The sequence below is a fragment of the Podarcis gaigeae genome (assembly GCF_964106915.1).
Source record: "Podarcis gaigeae genome assembly, chromosome: 18".
Classification (NCBI taxonomy): domain Eukaryota; kingdom Metazoa; phylum Chordata; class Lepidosauria; order Squamata; family Lacertidae; genus Podarcis; species Podarcis gaigeae.
In genome coordinates this window covers 108725-121383 of record NC_139696.1, presented here as the reverse complement: position 1 = coordinate 121383, position 12659 = coordinate 108725, and the positions used below count along the sequence as shown (strand labels likewise).

Below are 12659 nucleotides of genomic sequence, written 5' to 3'. Positions count from 1 at the left end.
CGGCCTTTTGGCCAATCCCAGGTCGGGCTTTTGGCGCCTTTTCTCCTCAGCGTCTCCCGCGCCCTTTGCGTGAAGGAGGCTTGTAAGCTTTGTCGTCTTTTTCATACTGGATTCTGTTGGGAGCCAGCAATAAGAAAGGATTACTGTATCACCATTGATTTTTAAATTATTACTTTTGTCATTATCATAAAAAGGCTTAGGGAAGTTTGTAATATATATTGTTTTGTCGCCTTTTTAATCTTCTGTTGGGAGCAGCCCACAGAGGCTGGGGAAGGGGAATAAATGTGGATTATCATTACTTTTTAAATTGTTATCATCATTATTATAATTGTTCTTACTATAAAAGGGTTAGGGAACTTTGTAGTATATTGTGTTTTATCGTGTTTTTAAGTACTCTGTTGCTGGCTGGGAAAGAGTAATAAATAATAATAATTATTATTATTATTATTATTATTATTATAAATCTCACCCACCCAAGTGGGACGTGGCCTCTTTCCCCCTAAGCCTTAACAGTAGAGTATTTTTATTTCTTCGAATTGGGGCGGGGAAGCTCCCCTTGGCTGCAGCAACACCAGGGCGTGGGAAACAGCTGAGGAGAAGCAGCTGCCAGGAGAAAAAGCGGGAAAGGGCTGGCCCCGCCCACCGCCCGGCCTGGGATTGGCCCAAAGGCCCACCTATCGCCGTCGAAGGCCCTCCGGTCCGTTCCCTCTTTCCAGTCCCCTTGCCCTCGTCCAAAATGGCCGCTCCAGGAACCCCCTCGCTCCACGCCCGCGCCCGCAGCCGCAGCAGCAGTTAACTCGGCGGCGATAGGTCGGCCTTTGGGCCAATCCCAGGTCGCATGATGGCCGGCTTTTGGCGCTTCTTCTCCTCAGCGTTTCCCTCGCCATTTTCTCGAAGGACGCGCGTGAGTTTGGTGGCCTTGGGAGTGGGCGGGAAATAAGGATAAAGGATTATCATCATCATGGATTTTTATATTCTTCTTCTTATTAGAAAATGCGAGTGAAGTTTGTAATATATTACGTTTTGTCGAATTTTTTAGTATTCTGTGGGGGAAGGGGAATAAATGAGGATTATCCTTCATTTTTAAATTGTTAGCATTATTCTAATGGTTTTTATTGTAAAAAGGTGAGGGAAGTTTGTAGTATATTAGGTTTTATCATTTAAAAAAAAATATTCTGTTGGTGGCTGGGAAAGAGTAATTCATTATTATAATCATTCAATGTTAAATTATTATTATTATTATTATTATTATTATTATTATAAATTACACCCACCCAAGTGGGACATGGCCTCTTCCCCCCTAAGCATTAGCACTATAGTATTTTTATTGATTTGAATTGGGGGGGAGAAGCAACTCCAGAGTAACTGGCTGTGATAATAATCATAATTTATTCTTTATACAAAATAAGATCTCCCTTGCTTTCCCCCTCAGGCCGCCTTTAATGTCTTGGAAACTGTACCTGAACAGTGTATTATTCAGATGAAGCACTGCTGGTTTTGTAACCAGCTAATTCTTCAAGATCCCAATTCTTTCACTTATTACTATTTTTATTATTATTATGAAATGAACCCTTGTGGTTCCTTCGCAGATTCCTGCCTTGCGGCGGGTTGGACTGGATGACCCTTGGGGTCCCTTCCAGCTAGATGCACCATTAGGTGATTCTTGGGGAAGTGCTTTAGAAAGAAGAAACAAGAATAAGCAAGAAAAAAATAAAGAAGAAAAACACATTTCTTCCAGTTAGTCGTACGCTTGCTCCTTTCCCACTTGATTCTTTCTTCCACTGCAATCTGGGCTGGACATATTCTATGTCTGCTTTGACATGGATCCCTCTTTCCCTTCTTGTGGAAATAATGGACATTCTTGATATTTCTTAGGTCTGCTCTGCTGAATTCCTGTTCTGAAAAGGAGGAGGAGGAAACTTCGGGTGATAAAGGGAGAAGAGGAGATGGAGGAAAAGTCATGAAGGTAAAAGGGAAAAAATAGAAAGACATATTAACATATAACATATAGGAACATTTTTAAACAACCCCACTCCTTCTATATTACACCCATCGAAGTGGGGCTTGGCCTCATCCCCCCTAACCACCACAGTATAGTACAGTAAAAATACAGTAAAATAATTTTATTTATTTGATTGCGGTAGGCTAGCACCTCCTGGCTTCTCCCATGTTGGTGAGGTTTGTCTCCTTTTTCCTGTTCTTGTTAGGCTATTGAAAGGTGACAAAGCAATGGGTTGGAAACTTAATTTATTCAGATGAACCATTGCTTTAACCAGGTAATTACTCAAGGCACCGATTCTTTCACCTATCGATTTATCCACATAATCCAAGCGGAAATTAATTAGCATCCCAAAGTGGTACACTTGCACGTTAAATCTTAAGATAAATGTTTTGGAAGAGGAGAAATTAAAAAAGATAATTTGCAAGCAAGCCCAGTGAATTAGAGAGGCAGTGAGCTGGCTGATTTGTCTAATGGAGCATCCCAAAACCCAGTTTGGGTCTATAAGACCCTGTTTGCCCCCTCCCCCCAGCCTTAATGGCAACCCTCCATTGCTTTCTGTTTGATTTTTTGAGCAGATACTCTGAATTGAACAGCAGCAGAAGAAATGGGGATCAGCCCCTGCTGTAGTGGCCAGCACTAGAAGCCGTTTGAGTAATTCAGATCAATAAAGTGGGAAGATTTAATATTTACAAACCAGCAACTTCACACCAGTTTTGGACACTTGCAGCAGAGAGGTGCTCTCAAGAAAAGCACTTTCGACATTTATGAGCCTTCAGAGTAGGCTCATGGTTTTTCCTTTGCCTGGAGGTATAAATGTTAGCATATGTGCAATCACCCCGAGAACGCCAGGCTTGCTCCTGACTGTCGAAATGCTCCGGGAGAGGCCCTTCCTCTGCTCTCAGTCAGCAAAAGGGGATGGCAAGGTGTGCTGAATGGCGCAACTTGCAGCTGCAGTTTCAAGTGCCTTAAAAGTGCCCTTTCATAGGGCAAGACTGACAGCACAACCAAGGTTGGTGTTGGCTCTCCTGCATATTCCTGCCTTGCAGTGGGCTGGGTTGGATGACCCTTGAGGTCCCTTCCAGATATTGATATATATGCAGCAGCATATGATTCTTTGGAATGTGCTTCAGAAGGAAGAATGAGAAATAGCATTCCTTTAAGTTGTATGATGGCAAAGGTGCCTCACTTTAGGCTGTGCCACCTAACAGTTAAATGCTACCACCTCTTGGTACTGTGAGCACCAAGGTTTCAGGGGGATCTCCATAAGGGACGCCTGCATATTTCTAAGAGCTGCAAAGTGCCACACGAAGAAACAGATAAGCATACCTCCAGGTTAGTTGTATGATGGCCAAACACTTAGTCATGTTGGCCACATGAAACGGAAGTTGTACGCCGGCCAATAAAGCGAGATGCGTAGCGCAACCCCAGAGTCGGCCACGAGTGGACCTAATGGTCAGGGGTCCCTTTACCTTTGACAAAGGTCAGAAGTTGTAAGTCTGCTGTTGTAAGTCTAGGGGTTGGGGTTTGGGTTGTTGTTAGGGTTGGGGTTAGGGAGAGGCTTGGGGTTAGGCTTAGGGGTCAGGGTCTCCCCTTGACTGTTGAACTGCTCCCAAGGGAGGATGTAAGCAGAACTTCCTCTGTTTCCAGTCAAGAATAGTGGATGGCTATGTTTGCTTCATGGCTGAATTTGCAGCTGCAGGAGAGGTGTGCATCCCCAAAGTGCCATTTAAGAGGGCAATATTTGCTGCACAACCAAGGTTGCGGGACTGTTCCCTGTAAGGGACTCCACATTTTCCTGCGATGCTGCGGGTTGGACTGGATGACCTTTGGGGTCCCTTCCAGAGGTTTACATACCATCATTATTCTTTGGAAAGGGCTTCAGAAAGAAGAAAGAGAAATAGCGTTCTTTACAGTTAGTTGTATGATGCGATAGTCACCTTGCTTCCTGTGAGCATCTTTATTATTCCTTGCACATTAATGTGAGCTTGGCAGATCCTGTGCCTGTTTTTACACGGACCCCTCTTTTAGTTCTTGAAATAATCCACCCCCCTGATATTTCTCAGGTCTCTATGGGGCGTGCTGAATTCCTGCTCCAAAAAAGGGGGAGGAGAAGGAAGGGGGAAGTTTTGCCTGACGGAGGGAGGGAGAAGAGGGAATCTTTTGAGACGAGATGCCAGTGCCCCAAATATGCCAGTGCCAGGGCTCTCCTGCTGCTGCCTTTTGGGGCAAGAAGGGGAAAGGGGATCTTTTGAGACAAGTCCCAAACACCTCCTTTAACCAAACACCTGATTCACCAGCAGCGTGGCAGAGAAAGGAAAAAGAAGAAAAAGAGGCAAGGCAGCTCCCAGACATCTCCATGAAGTTACAAAAGGCAGGTCCATCTGCCTAAGTGCACTTCCATCCACTGGAAAAGATTCTTAGCAGCAAGGAGCAAAGGGAATGGTGGGAAATACCTATCTATCTCTAAATCAGTAAGACCGCACAGTCACTACAACTCCACAAGGCCCGGTCCTTTCTAGAGGTGCAGCCTGCCTTCTCCAAAGGTGGATTTCAGCTCAAACAGCTGGTTGAAGTGTCTCTTTTCCTATCCTCACACCCGTAACCCTGGCAACCTCCCAGAGAACAGTCTCTATTCTTCGATGGTCGTGGAGATTGCATTTTCCCACGGTAGCTCCAAAAATGGAAACCCTATTATTTAGTAATGTCTCAATACAGTTTGGGGGCTGTTTGTGTGTGTCAGTCCTTAAAAATCAACTGTGCAATGTGCACTACAGCAGGGGCGAAGCAAAGATTTAACTCTGTCCCCCGCTATGCACTTAGGCTGGGAGCCCCAATGGCACAAGACTAAGTGGGCTGAGCCCCTGCAACGGGGGCCAAAACTAAAAGCCAGTTGAATCATTTAGATTGACTGGCACGTATGTTTGCGTTTTGGAAATTTGGAGCAGTTTGTAATGTTAAGAGAGGTGTTCTAAAGAAAAGCACTTTATATACTCATGAGCATTCCCTTAGTGCAGGCTTATGGTTTTTTCCTTTTCTGGAGGTATAAATGTTCTTAGCAGATGTACAATCTCCCCGAAGGCTTCAGGCCTCCTCCTGACTGTTGAAATGCTCCTGGGGAGACTGTAAGCAGCACCTCCTCCGCTCTCAGTCAGCAAAAGGGGATGGCAAGGTGTGCTTCATGGCGCAACTTGCAGCTGCAGTTTAAATTGCCTTAAAAGTGCCCTTTCATAGGGCAACATGGACAGCACAACCAAGGTTGGTGATTCTCCTACATATTCCTGCCTTGCACTGGGTTGGGCTGGATGACCCTTGGGGTCCCTTCCAGATATAGATATATATGCAGCATCATATGATTCTTTGGAATGTGCTTCAGAAAGAAGAAACAGAAATAGCATTCCTTTAAGTTACGGGAGGTGGGTGGCACTGTGGGTTAAACCACAGAGCCTAGGACTTGCCGATGGGCGGTTCGAAGCCCCGCAATGACGGCCTGAGTTCCCGTTGCTGGGTCCCTGCTTCTGCCAACCTAGAGGTTGGAAAGCACGTCAAAATGCCAGGAGATCAATAGGTCCCACTCCGGCAGGAAGGTAACCGGCGTTTCCGTGCGCTGCTCTGGTTCGCCAGAAGCGGCTTAGTCCTGCTGGCCACATGACCTGGAAGCTATATGCCAGCTTCCTCGGCCAGTAAAGCGAGATGAGCGCCACAACCCCAGAGTCGGCCACGACTGGACCTAATGGTCAGGGGTCCCTTTACCCTTACCCTTGACAAAGGTCACAAGTTGAAAGTCTGCTGTTTTAAGTCTAGGGGTTAGGGTCGGGGTTAGGCTTAGGTGTCAGGGTCAGGGCCTCCCCCTGACTGTTGAAATGCCCCCAGGGAGGATGTAAGCAGCACTTCCTCTGTTTCCAGTCAAGAATAGTGGATGGCCATGTTGGCTTCAGGGCTGAACTTGCAGCTGCAGGAGAGGTGTGCCATTTAAGAGGGCAACATTTGCTACACAAGTAAGGTTGCAGGATTGTTGCCCTGTAAGGCACTCCTTTGATGCAGCGGGTTGGACTGGATGACCCTTGGGGTCCCTTCCAGAGGCTTATATACCATCATTATTCTTTGGAAAGGGTTTGACAGATCCTGTGCCTGTTTTTATGCAGACCGCTCTTTCAGTTCTCCTGAAAAAAATGCCCCCCCCCCCCCCCCGTTATTTCTCAGGTCTCTATGGGCTGTGCTGAATTCCTTCTCCCAAAATGGGGGAGGAGAAGGAAGAGGGAATTTTTGCCGGACAGAGGGAGGGAGGGAGAAGAGGGAATCTTTTGAGACCAGATGCCAGTGCCCCAAAGATGCCAGTGCCATGGTCCTCCTGCTGCTGCCTTGTGGGGCAAGAGGGGGAAAGGGGATCTTTTGAGACAAGTCCCAAACACCTCCTTTAACCAAACACCTGATTCACCCAGCAGCTTGGCAGCCAAAGGAAAGAGAAGAAAAAGAGGCAAGGCAGCAATGGAAAAAGATGGGTTGCCTGCATGGGCAATGCTTTATTCCTTAATGTCGAATGTCACATCTGCCTAAGTCCACTTCCATCCACCGGAAACGCTTCTTAGCAGCAAGGAGTAAAGGGAACGGTGGGAAATACCTAGCTATCTCTGTAAATCGGTAAGACCGCACAGTTCCTACACTTCCACAAGGCCCGGTCCTTTCTAGAGGCGCAGCCTGCCTTCTCCAAAGGTGGATTTCAGCTCAAACAGCTGGTTGAAGTGTCTCTTTTCCTATCCTCACACCCGTAACCCTGGCAACCTCCCAGAGAACAGTCTCTATTCTTTGATGGTCAGGGAGATTGCATTTCCCCCCGGTCTCTCCAAAAATAGAAACCCTATTATTTAGTACTGTCTTAATACAGTTTGGCAGTGGGGGTTTGTGTCAGTCCTTAAAAATCAACTGTGTAATGTGCCCTACAGCAGGGGTGAAGCAAAGATTTAAGACTGTCCCCCGTTATGCACATAGGCTTGGAGCCCTAATGCCACCAGACTAAATGGGCTGAGCCCCTGCAACAGGGGCCAAAACTGAAAGCCATTCGAATCATTTATATTGACAAATACTGGCACGTATTTGTATGCGTTTTGGAAATTTGGAGCAGTTTGTAATGTTAAGAGAGGTGTTCTAAACATAAGCACTTTATAGGCTCATGAGTGTTCCCTTAGAGCAGGCTCATGGTTGTTTCCTTTTCTGGAGGCATAAATGTTCTTAGCAGATGTACAATCTCCCTGAAGGCTTCAGGCCTCTTCCTGACTGTTGAAATGCTCCTGGGGAGACTGTAAGCAGCACCTCCTCCGCTCTCAGTCAGCAAAAGGGGATGGCAAGGTGTGCTGAATGGCGCAACTTGCAGCTGCAGTTTCAAGTGCCTTAAAAGTGCCCTTTCATAGGGCAAGACTGACAGCACAACCAAGGTTGGTGTTGGCTCTCCTGCATATTCCTGCCTTGTAGTGGGCTGGGCTGGATGACCCTTGAGGTCCCTTCCAGATATTGATATATATGCAGCAGCATATGATTCTTTGGAATGTGCTTCAGAAAGAAACAGAAAGAGCAATACTTGTATCATGGGAAAGTTTCCTCACTTTAGGGTGTTACTCCTAATAGTTCAATGCTACCACCTTTTGGTACTGTGAACACCAAGGTTGCAGGAGGATCTCCGTAAGAGACGCCTGCACATTCCTCAGAGCTAGAAAGTGCCACAAAAAGAAGAAACAGTAAAACACACCTCCCGGTTAGTTGTATAATGGCCAACCACTTCCCCTCCACTGCCACTGGGTTAGGGGTTGGGCTTAGAGGGTTAGGGGTTAGGCCAACTACTTCCCCTTCCCTGGTAGCTACTTAATTGTGCCTGTTTTATACTCCTACACTTTCAGTCCGTCTGAAAGAAATCAGGCGCACTGATATTTCTCTGCATGGGCTGTGCTTTGTTCCTTAGTGTCATCGGGCACAAGCCTACTTATGCATGGAAAAGGAAAGGGAGGGGGAAAACGAGGATTCCTGAAGTGAGTGGTCTTGCCTGCGCACACTTCTGGGCAGAAGGGGGAGACGGAGAGAACGCTCTGCCTTCTCCCCCCTAATCTGTCTTCCCTCCCTAATCATGACAGACAAGGCCTTTATCCCACCTCCAGCGCCTGCCCGGAAGAGGAGGAGCACCCGTACGGAGAACGGTAGGAGCCAAATTGTCTTGGAATCCTCTGGGTTTGAGGTGTTGAGCGTTGGGACGGGACCCCTGTCTCCTGAAGCAGTGCGCTTGCACCAGGATCAGTCTGCGTTTTCCTTCACCAACACACAACTGCAGTGCACACACAACTGTAGAAACGAGTCATAAAAAACAGGCTTCCCAAAAAAAGTATAGTCTTTATCCCCTAACCCTAATTCCCCTACCCCCTGGGTCAGGAAGACTGTTTTCTTTTGGGACTCCCCTGCAATGCACACCTGAGTCTGCAGGTGTAGAAAAATCTCTTTATGAGATGTTTTCTCTAATGAAAATGCTACTTCTAGCCCGATGCACAACAAGCAGGACAATTTGGGGTTGGAGTAATAAAGGCCACGGAAAGTAGTTTTTAACTAGGGGTCTATGGTCAGAAAGAAGGGACGCAGGTGGCGCTGTGGGTTAAACCACAGAGCCTAGGACTTGCCAATTAGAAGGTTGGCAGTTCGAATTAACATTTCGGGATAAGCTCCCTTTGCAGGGTCCCTTCTCCTGCCCACCTAGCAGTTCGAAAGCACGTCAAAGTGCAAGTAGATAAATAGGTCCCGCTCTGGCAGGAAGGTCGCGGTGTTTCCGTGCGCTGCTCTGGTTTGTCAGAAGCGGCTTAGACATGCTGGCCACATGACCCGGAAGCTATATGCCGGCCTCGGCCAGTAAAGCGAGATGAGCGCTGCAACCCCAGAGTCTGCCACGACTGGACCCAATGGTCAGGAGTCCCTTTACCTTTTACAAAGGTCAGAAGTTGTAAGTCTGCTGTTGTAAGTCTAGCGTCATTGTTAGGGATGGGTTTAGGGAGAGGCATGGGGTTAGGCTTAGGGATCAGGGCCTCCCCCCTGACTGTTGAAATGCTCCCAGGGAGGATGTAAGCAGCACTTCCTCTGTTTCCAGTCAAGAATAGTGGATGGCCATGTTGGCTTCCTGGCTGAATTTGCAGCTGCAGGAGAGGTGCGGATCCCTGAACTATACTTAAGCAGCCTTCAAAGTGCCATTTAAGAGAGGAACATTTGGTGCACAAAACAAAAAATTCCTTCCAGTAGCACCTTAAAGACCAACTAAGTTAATTCTAGGTATGAGCTTTCGTGTGCATGCACACTTCTTCAGATACACTGAAACAGAAGTCACCAGACCCTTCTATATAGTGAGAAGGTGGGGAGGGGTATTGCTCAGAAGGGTGGTGGGAATGGGTGATTGGCAGATAGCTGTGATGAGCCTGTTGACGACTCTTAACGACTGCAATAGGTCTTACAGGAAAAAGCAAGGGGTGAGAAGGCGAAAAATGGCTTTGTCATGTATAATGAGATAAGAATCCAATGTCTTTGTTCAGGCCAGGTCTCTCCATGGTTTTAAGTTTGGTAATAAGTTGCAATTCAGATTCTTTCTTCCACTGCAATCTGGGCTGGACATATTCTATGTCTGCTTGGACGGGGACCCCTCTTGCCCTTCTTGGGAAAATAATGGACATTATTGATATTTCTTAGGTCTGAATTCCTGCTCTGAAAAGGAGGAGGGGGAGAAGGAAGCTTCACCAGACGAAGGGAGAAGAGGAGGTGGAGGAAAAGTCATGAAGGTAAAAGGGGGAAAAAATAGAAATAGAAAAAGAGAAAAAGAGAAATAGAAATTAACATATAACACTTAAGAACATTTTTAAACAACCCCTCTCCTGATATATCACACCAACCACCCAAACAGTACAGTAAAAATACAGTAAAGTGTTTTATTTATTTGATTGGGGTAGGGCAGGACCTCCTGGCTTCCCCCTTGTTAGTGAGGTTTGTCTCCTTTTTCCTGTTCCTGTTAGGCTATCTAAAGGGGACAAAGCAATGTGTGGAAAACTGAATTTCTTCAGATGAACCATTGCTTTAACCAGATAATTGATTCTTTCTCCTATCGATTTATCCACATAATCCAAGCGGAGATGAATTAGCCTCCAAAACTGGTACGCTTGCATGTACATCTTAAGATAAATGTTTTGGAAGAGGCATTTGCAAGCAAGCCCAGTGACTTAGAGAGGCAGGGAGCTGGCTGGTTTGTCTAATGGAGCATCCCTGAACCTAGTTTGGGTCTACAGCCCCTGATGAACTGGCCAGCACTAGAACCCGTTTGAGTAATTCAGATCAATAAAGGAGGAGTAGTTAATATTGACAAACCAGCAACTTCACCCCAGTTTGGGACACTTGCAGCCGAGAGGTGCTCTCAAGAAAAGCACTTTCCACATTTCTGAGCCTTCAGAGTTGACGCATGGTTTTCCCTTTGCCTGGAGGTATAAATGTTGTCAGCAGATGAGCAGTCACCCCGAGAACTTCAGGCAGCCAAAGGAGAGGGCAAGGGGGGCAGCTGCAGGAGAAGGGTGGATCCCTCCGTGGATCCCTCAATCGCCCTCCAAGGGCCTTTGAAGAGGGCAGCGTCCAGCTGGGCTGGGGACACAAAGGGGGTGAGGTGGCCAGTTCCTGCCTGGTAGCAGGTTGGGCTGGATGACCCTTGGGGTGCCTTCCCGATATCTCAAGAAGAAAGGAAAAGAGCCTTCCTTGAAGGGAGGTGTGGTTGTCGGCAGGCAGAGGGGCGCAAGGCCAGCTGACCACCCCCAGCAGGATCGTCCCCTTCCAGCCGTCCCCCTGCCCCATCTGCCTCTGCTCCAACGTAAATCAGCGACCCAGGGCACACGATATAAGTATGGGGCATCTGGAACTATGAAAATGGGCCTATATATCTTGAGTTTCTGACCCTGCTCAACTGCATACTTCATCAAATGCGGATGCCAGACAAATGAACTGAAGCCTGTCTCTTTCTCCAGAAGGCGTCTGCTGGGCGTTTGCGCTGCCTCGCTTGGTTCTCCCGGCCTGATGCGTTTGGGGCTTGGCTGGTCCTGGAGTCTTGCAGTTGCTCTGGCCATTTCTCCGGATCATCTTTCCACCATCCTGGAGAGATCTCCTGTAAGTCCCACTTCCTCTTGCATCCTAATGTGCTCCTTTGTGGTTTACATCCCTCAGGGGTGGTGTAGTAATGTCAGGGGGTGTAGTCCCACCACGCTGACCCCATGTAGTAATGTTCTCGCCCCTCCCTCCCCTGTCCTACAACCCAGCGGGACCAGGCTTAGAGGAACGGGGAGTTGCTGCCACCACTCCCTTGTACCCGGGGAGAGCCGGAAGATTAAGCCAAGGGAGAAGGTTATTCTTCCTAGTTCCCGGCTGGCCCACCCTGCAAGTTGCTTCCACAAAATGCAGGCAGAAATTCCACAGGTTCAGTAGGTCAGACTCTGGTCTCAGGCTTTCCCCCCAGAAAGGCACACAGGACAACAAGAAAGCTCTCTTTTAAAAATTTATTTAAGAACAAGATTAAACCTACTTAAAAGCAGGCCCATCTCTTACAACGTTTCAGACAGAAAAAATAAGAACATGGTAGAGTATTGCTAGCTAACGTACTTACAAAATGAGAACAAGGGCCAAGTTAAAATGGTTCCAGAGTCCTCAGTTGAATCTCCATCTCAAAGACAGTAGAAATCTTCATTGCAAAGACAAGCAATCGAATGGCAGGTGGACAGAAGGGCGATTTGCACTCAAAGCTCCTTTCCTAGGGTCTTTCTTTCTAAAACCCCACGTGGAAACGGAACCCAAATCCAATCAAAATTCTGGATTATGTTTCAATTCACCAATGGTCAGCTAGTTGGAGAATAACTTAGCTTGGGACAGCTGAGCTTGTTAGTTCTCAAGACCTTGGATCAGAAGTTTCCTCCCCACACAGCAGATACACATTCTAGTCATATCATCCCAAATTCCACCTCTTATACAATCTTTTGGGACTTCCATCAGCCCCTCTGACGATCTCCCATTTTTATTTTTATTTATTTTATTTATTTATTTTTATTCTGGCAGGGATCTACCGCTCTCACCTGGGGATTGACCTGTCGATGTAACAGGCAAATTCCCTCTCTGCGTTGACAACAGACTCTGTTTCCTGCAGAGAGTTTGGAACCATTGGTGCTTAGAAGCAAAGATATCAGGAGCTATCATATAAAGATAATATAATAGAAAAGGCGCAGCCTTTGAAAATCTGGGTGTAGAATTGAGATTTGAAAATCTGGGTGTAGAATTGAGATTTGAAAACCTGGGTGTAGACTTGAGATTGCTTAGATGCAGAATCTTTTATTTCTATTTCTATTTTATTTTTATTTACTTTATTGTATAATGAAATGATTTTAGAATGTTGTATTATCTTCTTGTTCTTATCCACCCTGAGCCCGGCTTCGGCTGGGGAGGGCGGGATATAAATAAATTTTATTATTATTATTATTATTTTTGGTAGGAAGTCATTCCGGCACAATCGAAGTAGCTCCTTCGTTGAAGTTGATATCTGTGAAGTTTGCATCTTGAAGAATGAGTCTCTGGACAAGACGATCGTCTGGTATATTGCTGCTTTTCCCTCTGAACAGGGAGC

General features: G+C 46.6%; 1 long non-coding RNA gene across 1 annotated transcript; it reads left to right on the top strand.

Moving 5' to 3' along the window:
• Positions 1 to 48: 48 nt before the first annotated feature.
• On the top strand, positions 49 to 12656 carry LOC310835506. The gene is made up of 5 exons (XR_014559688.1): positions 49 to 82; positions 1876 to 1966; positions 9707 to 9795; positions 11020 to 11158; positions 12528 to 12656. It is a non-coding gene; the product is annotated as an uncharacterized lncRNA (long non-coding RNA).
• Positions 12657 to 12659: the final 3 nt, after the last annotated feature.